Raw genomic sequence first — 13485 nt, 5'->3', positions numbered from 1 at the left:
AAAAACTTATTGAACTAAGTATGGACCATTTTCAAATTGGCAAAGATGTGAAAAAGGCGTGGCACCATCCAGGTGTGAGACAGGATCGGATTGTCTTACAATTCCCTGTTATTGTCAAAGACCTTAGCTCAACAGTAGTCTTCTGACCAGCACACTGTTTTTAATGTACTACATGATTTTTTGTTTCTTTTGTATGTTCTTCCCCCTTTGGAAATCCTCTGTTGTTCCTATATTTGATTGAGGTACCCTGGTATTATATATATATACTTACTCTGGAATTAGGGAAGAGAAGGGGAACAACAAAATGGTGAGATAAAGGACAAGGGGGGAACCAATATACACAAGACAATGTGTTGGAAACAATCTGTACACTTGGGGGGTTTGGGAGGAGGGAAAGTAGGAGAAAATTGAGGGAAGGGGGAATCAGGTTGACAAGAAAGGTATTCATTACCTTACTTATGTTGCTGAAACCCCTCTGTACATCACTTTGGTAATTAAAAAAACTTATTTTTACATTTTTTAAAAAGCTCAGGGCCATCACACAGGACTGGAACAATAAATAAATAAAAAAGAATGTCTACCCAATTAAAAAAATCACAATTGCTTAATAAGTCTAAATCAAGCTAACAGCAAAGGAAAGATGATTAGCTAGTTGTACATCATTTTTTGGGGGGGGGTATGCCAGTCCTGGGACTTGAACTCAAGGTATAGGCAATGTCCCTGCTTTTGTGTTCAAGGCTAGCATTCTACCACTTGAGCCACCACTTTACTTATTTGTAATTAATTGAAAATAGTCTCAAGGGCTTTCCTGCTCAAGCTGGCTTCATACTGCAATCTTTAGATCATAGCCTTCTGAGTTAGCTAGAATCATAGGCATGAGTTGCCAGGACCCGGCCTATTTGGGCAACTTTGTCTGGAAACAAAAGGCAATTTCCACGAGGCTTTGAAATGTGTAAAATCTCTAGAAATTCAGGAAGTGAAGACTGGAAGACACTCCTAGTCATTCATCTTACATATGAAGAAATGAAGAACTTGAATCATTTCAATAATGTAGCTGTCTAATCAGAAACACAGTCAGTAAACAATACTAGTGATACTGAGAAGAAAAAAAAATCCCTTGGTGGAATTGTACTGTTTCAGAGTGTATAATGCCTCAGTTCCTACTGGGTAGATTCTGGGCCCCAAGTATGACTTGCTCCCTATTTCCCTAAGAACATGATCAGAATTGCTTGCAATATTATTAATGAAATATATTTTGTTTTAAAGTGAATTCTAACAGTACTTGAACAAGATTACCTTTACAGCAAGCAGAGAGAAATTTTGCCACTGCCGCTGCCACCTGTGCTAAGACACACACGTTCTCTTCCTTTCTTGACTGTGATGCATCCTACAGAGCCTTACGTCTCTGCCAGAAAAAAAAAAGCCATTATCAGATATGGGTCCTAAATGTTAGACAAGAATCATGATCCAAAATAAAACTCTTTTTATTAAATTTAACTCCATTGGTGGTAATGCCTTATTAGATTGATACACACAGTTGCAGTAAAATCTCAGAAGCCAAGGACATGTAGGATGGACTGTCACAGTAGACCAATGGTCAATTACATTCTATTAAAAATCACAAATGAGATTTAAGGGTGCTGTAGAAAAATCCTTAAAGCTATGAGACCAGTATGTGGCTGCTGTTAAAAATGAAAGAAGGATGTCAGGGTTCTACTCATGCCAGACAATTGGCTCCTGGGCCGTCTGCGATCAGCAAGGTCAAAAGCTATATACATATGACCAGAAATTATGACGTTAAGTGAAATGAAACCGAAGATAGAGACACAAGTGGTTTTTTTCTTTTTCTTTTCTTTTTTTTTTTTTTTTTTTGTCGGTTGTGGGGCTTGAACTCTGGGCCCGAGCGCTGTCCCTCAGTTCTTCGGCTCAAGGCGAGGGCTCTACCACTTGAGCTACAGCGCCACTTCCGGTTTTCTGGTGGTTTATTGGAGATAGGAGTCTCACGGTCTCTCCTGCCCGGGCTGGCTTTGAACCGCGATCCTCAGATCTCAGCCTCCTGAGTAGCTAGGATTACAGGCGTGAGCCACCAGCGCCCGGCTGGTGTTTTTCTTTCTGGCTATTGTTTCTAACGTATTAATAAGGTACCATGTGATTTTTTGTTGCTTTGTATGACCCTCCCCCATGGTATAACCCCTGTTCAAACAAATTGTTTAAATACAGGTGGACCCACTGCAACAATGAGATATACAAGACGTCATGTTGAAAAACGAACTTTACAATTTAGGTCAGGGGTGGGGAGGGGGGTGTAGTTGTAGAGGTAGGAGGGAAAGGATGGTAGGGGAAAAAGAAAGGAGGAGGCTACAATGCTTGATAAGAAATGTACTCATTACCTTACTCATGTAACTGTAGCCCCTCTGTACAGTATTTTTACAATAAAAAATTATTAAAAAATGGAAGAAGAACCAAACCAAATGAAATGCTGAGGCAGAATCTGTCAACTCAAAGAAAGAAAATAGAAAATAAATCACACCAGGTGATGTCCATTCTGGTACTTAATTTTACTTTTTGTTCTGAGCTTGCTGAAGGTGCACAGAGTATGCAAAAATTGAAAGTACTGAAAGAGACTTGAAAGACAATGAAGACGTGACTCAGTAACGCAATATGTGAACATTTAGGACAACTCTGCTCTCACGTACGTACTTATTTAGAAACAGTGCTAAAGATAGATAGATAGATAGATAGACTGATAGATATAGATAGACAGATAAAAGATACATGCATATGTACATACCTATGTACCTACATAAGTACATACATACATAGTAATGATAGAGTAGAACAGGTAGAATGAGAAACAGAGATGATACACATAAAAATAGAGGAAGAATGATACATTGATGATTGATATATTCAATGATAGGTGCTAGGTAGGTAGAATAACAGATGACTGGTATATAGGGTGATATAGATAAATGATAGATATCTTCACTTTCATAAAAGGTTTTTTGAAAGTAACCCCTGAAAACCTAATCTCTGCTACCCATGATTAGATGGGTATACTCATAGATGGGTAGGGAGAATGACAGAGAGATGGTTGATATATAAAATGTAGATGATAGTAGATAGAAAACATAGGAGATTGATTATAGAAAACAGACAGGGGCTGGGAAAGGGGCTCAGTGGTAGAGTGCTTGCCTTGCATGCATGAAACCCTGGGCTTGATTCCTCAGCACCACATAAATAGGAAAAGGCGGAAATGGCACTGTGGCTCAAGCAGTAGAGCACTAGCATTGAGCTGAAGAGCTGAGGGACAGCCCGCAGGCCCAGAGTTCAAGCCCCACATCTGCCAAAAAAAAAAAAAAAAAAAAAAACAGACAGACAGACAGACAGGTAAATAGATTGTTGTCAGATCTAAGTTCAGAGGAAGATTCAATAGGACATAGAAAAATCAATTATCATTGAAGTCCTGCCTACTTGGAGGTATACAGCTTTCTTTACTAGAAAATGAATTATATTGTCTATGTCCATACCACCCTGAATGTGCCTGATCTTGTCTGAAAATTAATTATAATGTATCTCTTCTTGAAATCATTCCATAATTCTATGAGTTGCCTTTTTCAACAAAAATCAGTCTCAGGCATGGTTCTTAAACTTGAGGCTAGTATTGCTCTAGGTTCCTCATCATATTCTATGCATAAGAGATTGTGTTTTATCTTAATAAAGTAAAAATAACCCCAGAATAAATTTATTCCAAAAAATTACAATGAATAAAATTTAAAATTAAAAATAGACCACCAAATCCTTTCTTATAGACCCTCCTCCTTATAAATACATAAACCTATGTACATCAACTCACAAGCTTCCTTCATGGTTTGTCAGAAGTGTGATTACTGCATATGTGAGACTATTATTAGTTACATAATTAGTAGATGTTAATATTTATGATGTATAATATAATGGAAAAAGACAATGTATCAGATCCACATGACATGTAATTTTATATGTGAAAGCTATACAATATGTATATGTAAAACATAATATACACATATCCTAGAATATATAGACACAAGTATGTATACATATTTATGTGTTCATATGTATTAAGCTATGGCAATAGTCTAAAGATTATTTTTCTAATCATTTTTTACGTTTACTGTTATGTATATGATTTCCTTATGTGTTAATTTTAAATATATATTCACACATGTATATATATATATACATATATATAATATATATTATACAAGTATATAGTGAAGTCTTCATTTGCCAGAATTTAACTCCTGACATCTGAATTGAAAGCTTTCTTCTAAAGAATACTTGTTTGTTTCCACTGGCCACTAGGGGAGCCATCAGCCCAGAAGTGCATTATCCCTAAATTTTCCAGACTGAAGGCCAGCTTAGGAATTACTCATGTTTACAGATTCTATACACAAGTATTTTTATTCAGAGCTATTTTTCCATTCAGAGCTGTGGAATAAATTAATATCTTTACATTTGCGTTTCGCAGAAAGTATTTTTCTGATTCATAGAAGTTGTTGGTCCTTCAGCAGCCCAGGGAACATGTAGCTTAGGTTCCAGGTTTTCACACACAGGTTCCTAATTCCTAAGCCCTGTTCTTCTGATACCTTAGTGCCCAAGATATATATATATATTTCCCTATATATATATATATATACATATATATATATATATATATATACATATATATATATATATATATATATATATATCAGCAGTTGTGGGGCTTGAACTCTGGGCTTTGGCACTATCTCTCAGCTCTTCAGCTCAGGGCAAGTGCTCTAATGCTTGAGCAAAAACACCGCTTCCAGTTTTCTAGTGGTTTATTGGAGATAAGAGTCTCACAGACTTTCCTGCCCACACTGGCCTTGAAGCATGATTCTCAGATCTTAGCCTTCTGAATAACTAGGATTACAGGTGTGAGCCAATCCTCACACTCCAGGTCAGACTTTCATCCCCATTCGGACGGTCTTTTTGCTCTTTTGTATAGGTGGCTGGAGAACTTCTTGAAAACTAAGATAATAGCTAGCTAGTAGATAGATATATCGATCGATCTATAGATAGATAGATAGATAGATAGATAGATAGATAGATAGATAGATAGATAGATAGATAGATGAAAACGTGTAGGAATTTGTCCACAGCTTAGTGCACTGTAGATTGACACATCTACTACATTGCCATTTTTAGCTTTCAATTATGTTTGAAAGCTTTGTGCCCACAATATTTCATGCAAAGCCCAACTATACATCTACCAAACTCCACAGAATTCCCATTTTACAGCCTTTTCTCAGAGACATTTTTTGGCATAAATCTATTCTCACAATATGCATTTTTTAACTAAAATAATAAGCACAGAATTGATATCTTCCTCCCAGCTTTCATAAAATGTTACATAAATCAAGGTCGAGTTCCTCTGAGATTTCTCTCAGGATCTCTCCTTGACTTCTTTTAAGTACTAAGAAGTTCTGTTTTTATGCAGATTTTTTAAATCATGGAAATTTTCGTTTACATGCTTGTTTCCAAGACCCTACCTTTCCAAGATCCAATTGCTATAAGCAATTCTCTATCTGGATTTTATTCTATCTTTTAGATTTCTAGCCCTCTTTGGAATTGCTAACTTCTGCTTTCATTGGGTCTTCTCTTCTTCCTTCCCTAGCATGCACCTCACTTGTAGTAAAAGGGGGAATCTAACTGTAGCCTCTCTGTACAGCATCATTACAAGAGAATAAAATGCTAAAAAACAATTGTGGAATCTGAGAGGGAGACCATGTCAGTTTATACTATTCACACATGTCCTCTGTGGATGAAGTTACTTTGTTTGAGTATCCAAAACAAGAGGGTTTCGGAACCAGAGACATTGCAGCTCTCATCCCTATAAATGTTTCAAAGAAGCTGCAGGGTTCCAGGATTGTGGTGTCTCAAGGGTCTAGACCTACGGTATCTCAGCACCAGCCCACAATCCTGTTGCTTCTCACTATTAGTGATACTACAAATTCCAGTAACTGCCTTTTCTAGAAACATCTATACAATCCTCCATGTTGAGAAAAATTAATCATTATCTCACAGTGTCAGATTAGCAGATCTATTTAGCATATCTTAAAGAGCTTCTGTCTTTTTACAATGTTTTGTTATTCTGGAACCACATAGGTGTCATTGTGCTTCTCTTGGCATGAGAGGTAAGACCAATTACACAATTTGTTGAATTCACTCAAGATAAAAATGTTGAGATCCAGGTACCAGGGTCTTATGCCTGTTCCTAACAAGTCACGAGGCTGAAATCTGAGGAGAGCAATTGAGAAAGCCAGCCTGAGCAAGAAAGTCCCATGAGACTATTATCTCCAATTAATCACAAAACAAAGCTGGAGCTGGAGCTCAAGTGCTAGCCTTGGGCAAAAATGCTCAGGACAGCACCCAGAACTTATGTTCAAGCCCCAGGACTGGCACATCTTGTCTGCCAGTTGTTGTAGCCCTTGTTTAGAATGTTTATAATTTCAAGACAGTATACAGAGAGCATTACGTTAAATGAAGAACATCTTTTCTAAGTGTAATAAATGAAGGCAGTCTCAATAATTGAGGGAAATACTACTTTGACAAGGTGATCTTATCAGTATAATATTTCAGGTTGTATTGTTAAGGAAGTTCATGGGATATAGTGATTCCAACAATAACCTAATATGATACTTCAAACAGGCAAACCAAGTCAAGGAGTCCTGCTATTACTGTCCCAGGATCCCCTGAAGAAACATAAAAATTTGAACTCATGGGATGGGAAGGGATGGGAAGGAGAAACAAAGGAGGAGGCAACAATGCTTGATAAGAAATGTACTCATTACCTTGCCCATGTAATTTTAACCCCTCTGTACGGTATTTTTACAATAAAATTTTTTTAAAAGATACTCTGTAATAACTAGTATATGTCTAGGACAAGTAGAAAAGGTCAAAAGCTATGTACATATATATGACCATATAAGATGATGCTAAGCGAAATGAACCCCAAGATAGGGACACAAGCGGTTTTATCTTTCTTGCTGTTCTTTTTAATGTACTTATAATGTGCTATGTGGTTTTTTGTTTCTTTGTATGTTCTTCTCCCATGGTACCACCCCTGTTGTCACTGTATTTGACTCCAGTGCCCTGCCTCTTGTATATACATGGGGAGGGAAAGGGAAATAACAAAATGCTGAAATAAGGATACAGAATGACCCATTGTAACAACGAGATGTACAACACACTATGTTGAAAAGGAACTTTACAACTTTGTGAGGGAAGAGGGAAGGGAGGAGTTGGGGACGTGGGGAGGAAAAGGATGGCAGGGAAAAAATAAAGGAGGGTGTAACAAAGCTTGATAGGAAATGTACTCATTACCTTACTCATGTAACTGTAACCCCTCTGTACAGTATCTTTACAATAAAATATATATTAAGAAAAAAAATTGAACTCATTCTGCATCTGAAAATCAACCACACAAACATTTCCCATACATAGTAGGTCTTGGGTTCAAGTCAATATTTAATTCCAAAGCAAGTCTTGTGTCTGCTGGCCCTGTGTTCATGTAAAAATGACATTGGAAATTAAGGGCTTTGAACATTATCTAATGTCACAGATTCTACTCACCACAGTCCCAAAAGTTCATTCAAGGAAAGCAAAGACTCAAAGGAACATTTCCATAGAGTTTTATGCATAGCCACATGTCTTACAACATGGAGAAAGCCATTTGGTCACAGTAATATGACCAATCACTTACCCAGCAATATCACAGAAGTGCAAATTCTCAAATCTAAATTTGCCTTTTAGGTAAATAGAAACAAGTGACGCAAAATAAGCATTTCTTTCAGAGGAGTTAATAGAACAACACACACATACATATTATCTAATATAAAGTTGAATGTTTGCATGAGCTGTCTAGTTTTCTACCTCTCCATTCTCATTATTGAAACTTTAAAACATCTTTCTTATTGGAAAAAATGCTAAAGCACTTATTCTCTAAGTGATTGTCGAGTGATAGGGTAAAACAATTTTGTTTTGTTTCTCAGATAAACTTTAACCCCTTGAGCTCTGCAGATGGGAGTCAGCAGGCAAATTATTATCTGCATGTAGTCCTTAACATGTCTATAAAGGTGTCTCATAGCAAATATGAAATGTGCTAATAAGATATGCCAACTAGTAGCCCCTGACACCAATGAGATTATAGCACCTTCATTTCCCACGTCTTCATGGGGGAAAATCTGATGACAAATATCAAGCGCACTCTTCCTTCTGGTTTACTTCTCTTTCTTGATCTAAAGCTCCCAAACACAAAGGCACAAAACCCAGCACTTACTGGACCTGAGGCGTGTTGGTCCTAGTTATATAGAGAGCATCTTCCTTTCCTTCCTCACTGGCTACCTACTCAACAGGAAGAATAAGCAAAGATAAACAGAAAACAAGAGCTTAAAAACCAAACAAGTATCAGTGTAACACAGCAACTCATTTTTTAAAAGGATGTGGAATGTGTTAGAAAAAAGTAGCAAATTGCCAATATCAGAATTTCAAAACTAGTATGAAACTGGTAGAAATTCCGTGCATCGTTTGTCTAGAATGCTACTGTCAGTACTTCTATAAGTGGAGCTGCCTTCATCAAATCAGGGTTAGAATGGTGTGGTTTCCCTGGTATGCATGAATATACTATGGAACAGGTGAAGGTTGTGACATAAAATATTTTCTTTTGGGTTTTTTAAATTTTCTTTTCTTGTAAAGATGCTGTGCAGAGAGGTTACATGAGTAAGGTAATGAGTACGTTTGTTGTCGGGCATTGTTACCCTCTCCTTGGTGGTTCTCCCACTATCCCTTCCCTCTCCTCCCTCCCCCACCACCCCCCCCAAAAAGAGTTTTAAGGTTAATTATTTTCTAATATTTGTTTATTTTGAGCACCTTTTACTTTGAAGCATTCCGACCTTAAAGTGAGAGATGGGGTGAACAATGGAAGGGTGACATGAAGGTGCATTGTACTCATAAACTGACCTGTTGCGTTGAAACCTCTTTGTACAACTACTTGAGGATAATTACTAAAGTTAATTGATTAAAATTTGTTTTAACTTTCAAATCTAGGACTTCAAGCATCATTTAAACGGAATGCCTAAGAGGCACAAAGCACTGAGTGCAAAGCCTAGTATCACTAAAAATTAAATATTTTTAAAATACAGATGTTTAATTCTAGTGGGAAACGGGATACACCAAAATAACCAATCATGAATACAAAGAAACTAAGTATTATCATTAGTGATTTAGTTTAAAATATCTGAATGTCTATGTGATAGGGAAGGATTCCTTCTTACATCAAAAAGAATAAAATTCAGTATCTTTATTTAGAGAAATGTAACTAATGTTTGTAAAGTTATATACATACCATGGGATATAGACCATTAGAAAGGAGAATCCCAATTGAACAAGGGGAGAGAGTGTGAAGAGAGCTAAACAAAGGAAATGATTTTTTGAAAAGGGAAATTTTTGAACTGAAACTTGGAAATAGAAATTAGCAAGTTCAATTATTCTTGTTGGGCTGCTCCAGGAGAGAAACAGAGAAGCCAGTTTTTGAAAATCTGTGACTTTGTAGTACATGCAAAGAAACCATACTTAATGCTTAATTATTTAGAAAGGCCACAAGAGGGTGGATAATCAAGAGACAAACTGGGTTAATATGTGCAGGTGCAAACGTCTCTATGAAGCCGGGGATGGCAGAGAGTTAGTGATAGATTTAACCTGAGGAGTAAGAAAATTAGTTTGACATTTTCAAAAAGAAAAATCCTAGGGTATTAAAGACAGGTGGAAAGTGCAAAGACACTAAATAAGAGGAATCATTGCTCTAATGAATTTGGCGTTTCCTCCAGGTAGCCTCTTTATTATGAAGGTTTTAAAACTAAGTGGCTTGTTTTTAAGTGGCTCATCCAAAGTTACAGAACTAGGTTGGAACTCAAAACAGCTCTCTCCAATTTCTGCTTAGAGGTCAAGGGCAGGAATAAATACCTAATCCTTTTCCTGTGTCCAAATTTCCCCTTAGAAAAGAGAAAGTATTCTACATGGCTCTAAGGAACACATTGCTGTTTCCTGAGTTTTACTTTCCTGCCCAAGACAGAAATATGAATAAGAGCTTCCATAATGATGTTTGTTGGAACTAGCCCCTCTGTGTCTCCAAAGCCAAAGATAATGCCAATTGTCAGTAGTTTGCAACTTGCATATGTTTGTTTAGAATAGATGCAGTGTATGCTCACAAAGTCCAGATGACAAGTGACATGCCAGTCCTAAGATTTTGTTTTATATTTTTAGAAACTTGGCTGTCTTAATTACGTGAAGGATGTTGAATGTTCTATATATTTGCTAAAGTGCTTTTGAAGGAAATTTGGCGAGCATTTAATACAATCTTTATTTCACAAGTTAAGCCTATGTAGCATTAAGATATAACTTTAAGACAGCACAATATATCCATCTGCAATAAAATCAATCCATATTGGCAAAATGCAACATGGTTCGAATTGAAAATGTATGTAAAGGTAATTGTTATTAGTGGAAGGCTAATTCAAATAAAATAGATCTTCCATCTTTCTTACATTTAATGCTACTTTAGAAAGAAAGAAACACATATATGTGTCTACTTCAATAAATTTTGATAATTGTATATATCTACATTTAAAAATTGACACAGAAGCTGGGTGCCAGTGGCTCATGCTTGTAATCCTAGCTACTCAGGAGGCTGAGATCTGAGGATTGCGGTTCAAAGCCAGCCTGGGAAGAAAAATTCATGAGACTTATCTCCAATTAACCACCAGAAGATTGGAAGTGGCCCTGTGGTTCAAGTGGTAGAGCACCCACCTTGAGCTTATGAGCTCAGGGACAGCACCCAGGCCCTGAGTTCAAGACCCAGGACCAACCAAAAAAAAGAAGAAAGAAAGAGTGGGGGAAAGGAGAGAGCAAGAGAGGGGGGGAAGAGGGAGAGAGGGGGAGAGAGAGAGAAAGAGGAGGAAGGCAAGGAAGGAAGGAAGGAAGGAAGGAAGGAAGGAAGAAAGGAAGCCAGGCGCAAATGGCTCACGCCTATAATCCTAGCTACTCAGGAGGCTGAGATCTGAGGATTGCGGTTCAAAGCCAACACAGGAAGGAAAGTCCATGAGATTCTTATCTCCAATAAACCACCAGTTAAGTGGAAGTGGCACTGTGGCTCAAGAGGTGGAGTGCTAGCCTTGAACTGAAGAGCTCAGGGACAGCACTCAGGCCCAGAGTTCAAGCCCCATGACCAACAAAGAAAAATAAGAAAATTAAAAAAAATAAACTAGTTTTCCTTGGTGAATCTTCTATAAATGGAATGTTACTGTAGTATATGTTTTGTTTGGTCTCAGACTTCTTTAGCTTAATATTTCTGAAACTGATATCATAATGATATATGTACATATATACATATATGTGTATATGTATATAATCAGTAGTTAAAATCCTTTCTTAATGCTTATGCTATCATTTGTACATCCAATCAACTATTGGTGAAAATTTGAGTTATGGTTATTTCTAGTTCTTTTTATTATTGGGACTAAAACTATATTGAATATATTCACACAAGTTACTTTGAGATTATGATCTCAATATGTTTGGGTGAACACATAGGGGAGGAATTACTTAATTATAAGAAGATGAGAAAATGATATTTCCCATGTGGTTCTGATTTTTATATTCATAAGAATAGTATAGAATCATTTCAGACACTCTAAACCCTTACCAATACTAATAATATGTGTCTTTGCACAATTAGTGGTGCCTCATTGAGCATTTGTTTGAACACTCCACTGAGGACTAGAAAAATCATGTACTTATTGGCCATTTCTGTAAGCTTTGTTAATTATCCCTAAAAGTCTCTGGCTCATTTTTATATTGGATTATTTCCTTTTTCTTTGCTTTGCTTTGCCAGTACTGCAGCTTAAACTCAGGTCCACATACTGTATTGATGCTCTATAACTTGAGCCATACTTCCAGTCTTACATTTTTTTGGCTAGTGAATTGGAGATGAGTCCCCAAGACTTTTCTTTGGAGGAGCTGCTAATTGCTGTGTAAGAAACTCGTACATTTGAAAACCCAAGTTGCCCAGAGGTGGCAAAACTATAGGGCAGAACTTAAAGAATGATAAAGGATGAGTATCAGGATAGGCAACAGGACTGATTTTAGTACAATGAACAGTTTCAGAGCAAACAATGAGGTGTGTTCATCATTCAAAACCACTGGCTCACCAAGTAGCTATTGTGGGCTGTAGATCTACTGAGCAGACAAAGAATCACAGACTAGCAAGCACTGCAGTGTAGATAGTATATGGCCTGGCAGGGTCAAGACCCATTCCTGGGCCAATGGTGCAGAATGACTGACAGAATTTGCTGGGTAGAAGAGTTTACAGCCATCATCTCAGAGAACCTAGATAGTAATTTGCTAAAATAGACCATTTAGAGAAATGGAAGGACAAAAGGCCATTTCCCCCAAATGGATAGCATGGCCTTTCTCTGTGGGGCTTTGCACATGAATAGCTTGTACAGTTAGAAGATGATGGAAAAAGATCTCCCCAAAGGCATAAGGTCATGGAAACGGAAAGACAAGTGATGGAAAAAAGAATTGATAATCTTTGATTTAACAGAGGTATCCAAGGGGCCTTGTGGCATGCAACATGTGGAAATGTGAAATATTCTTGTCTTAGGTATCAAAGGATTCAAACGAAAAGCTAATACCTTAACTGATACAATTTTGCTCTACAGAAAATCAGTGTGGCTTGAGGTAGTCAAATAATGCTGCCACTAGAGTCGCAAGTTGATAGAAATAGCCTTGTCTTTGTCTTTTCTGACTTCTTTTCTTGTGCCAGAAACTTCCCTGTGGTCCTGTGACGGTTTGAAGAAAAAAAAAAAGAAGAGGAAGAATATTTTATCCACATAATACCATTTTTTTCCTTGATTAATATGAAAGGTTTTCATTGGAAAGCCCTATGCAGAGGCTAAAAGATTCAATATAGATTTCTCACTGGAGAATGAAAAGACTTAATGCTGATTTATCATACTTCCACACAGCCATCCCTAATCTTGTGCAATTTGTTCCCGTTGCCTGGAAGGACATTGTCTTCCACCCCTGGTTCAAATTCTTATTCATAGATGCCTATTTCAACTACTTATTCCCTGTGATTCCAACTCCAAACCTTTCTCCTTCTCACTCAAGCTCTGAATCATGCTGTCTGATGTTTGCTTCATAACTTATTAACATGCAAAGTTTTGCCTTCATTATTATGTTTTATTTGTGCATACACTCTGCACAATGACATGGAATTATAAGCTTTAGTATCAAAACCACAGTGAAAATTCTGACTTGGCTAGCTGGAAATCTAAGACAAATTTCTTAAATCTCAGTATGGTTATGTCTAATGTAATAATAATAATAATAATAATAAATATAACAGTTTTGGAAAGAAAA

General features: G+C 37.0%; 1 long non-coding RNA gene across 3 annotated transcripts in view; it reads right to left on the bottom strand.

Moving 5' to 3' along the window:
• The window catches only part of LOC138824530 (uncharacterized), a 265875-nt gene that overhangs the window by 67870 nt on the left and 184520 nt on the right, over positions 1-13485 (bottom strand). For 2 of the 3 annotated variants that reach the window (XR_011371115.1, XR_011371114.1), the window contains exon 7: positions 1297-1405. This is a non-coding gene — a long non-coding RNA (uncharacterized lncRNA). Of the gene's footprint in view, positions 1-1296; positions 1406-12784; positions 12903-13485 lie in introns of those variants that run through there. The other variant, XR_011371116.1, reaches the window with a different exon arrangement.

The sequence above is a fragment of the Dipodomys merriami genome, unplaced genomic scaffold, assembly GCF_024711535.1.
Source record: "Dipodomys merriami isolate MVZ:Mamm:240054 unplaced genomic scaffold, mDipMer1.0.p SCAF_13, whole genome shotgun sequence".
NCBI lineage: Eukaryota > Metazoa > Chordata > Mammalia > Rodentia > Heteromyidae > Dipodomys > Dipodomys merriami.
This window is presented reverse-complemented; position numbering and strand designations above follow the sequence as displayed.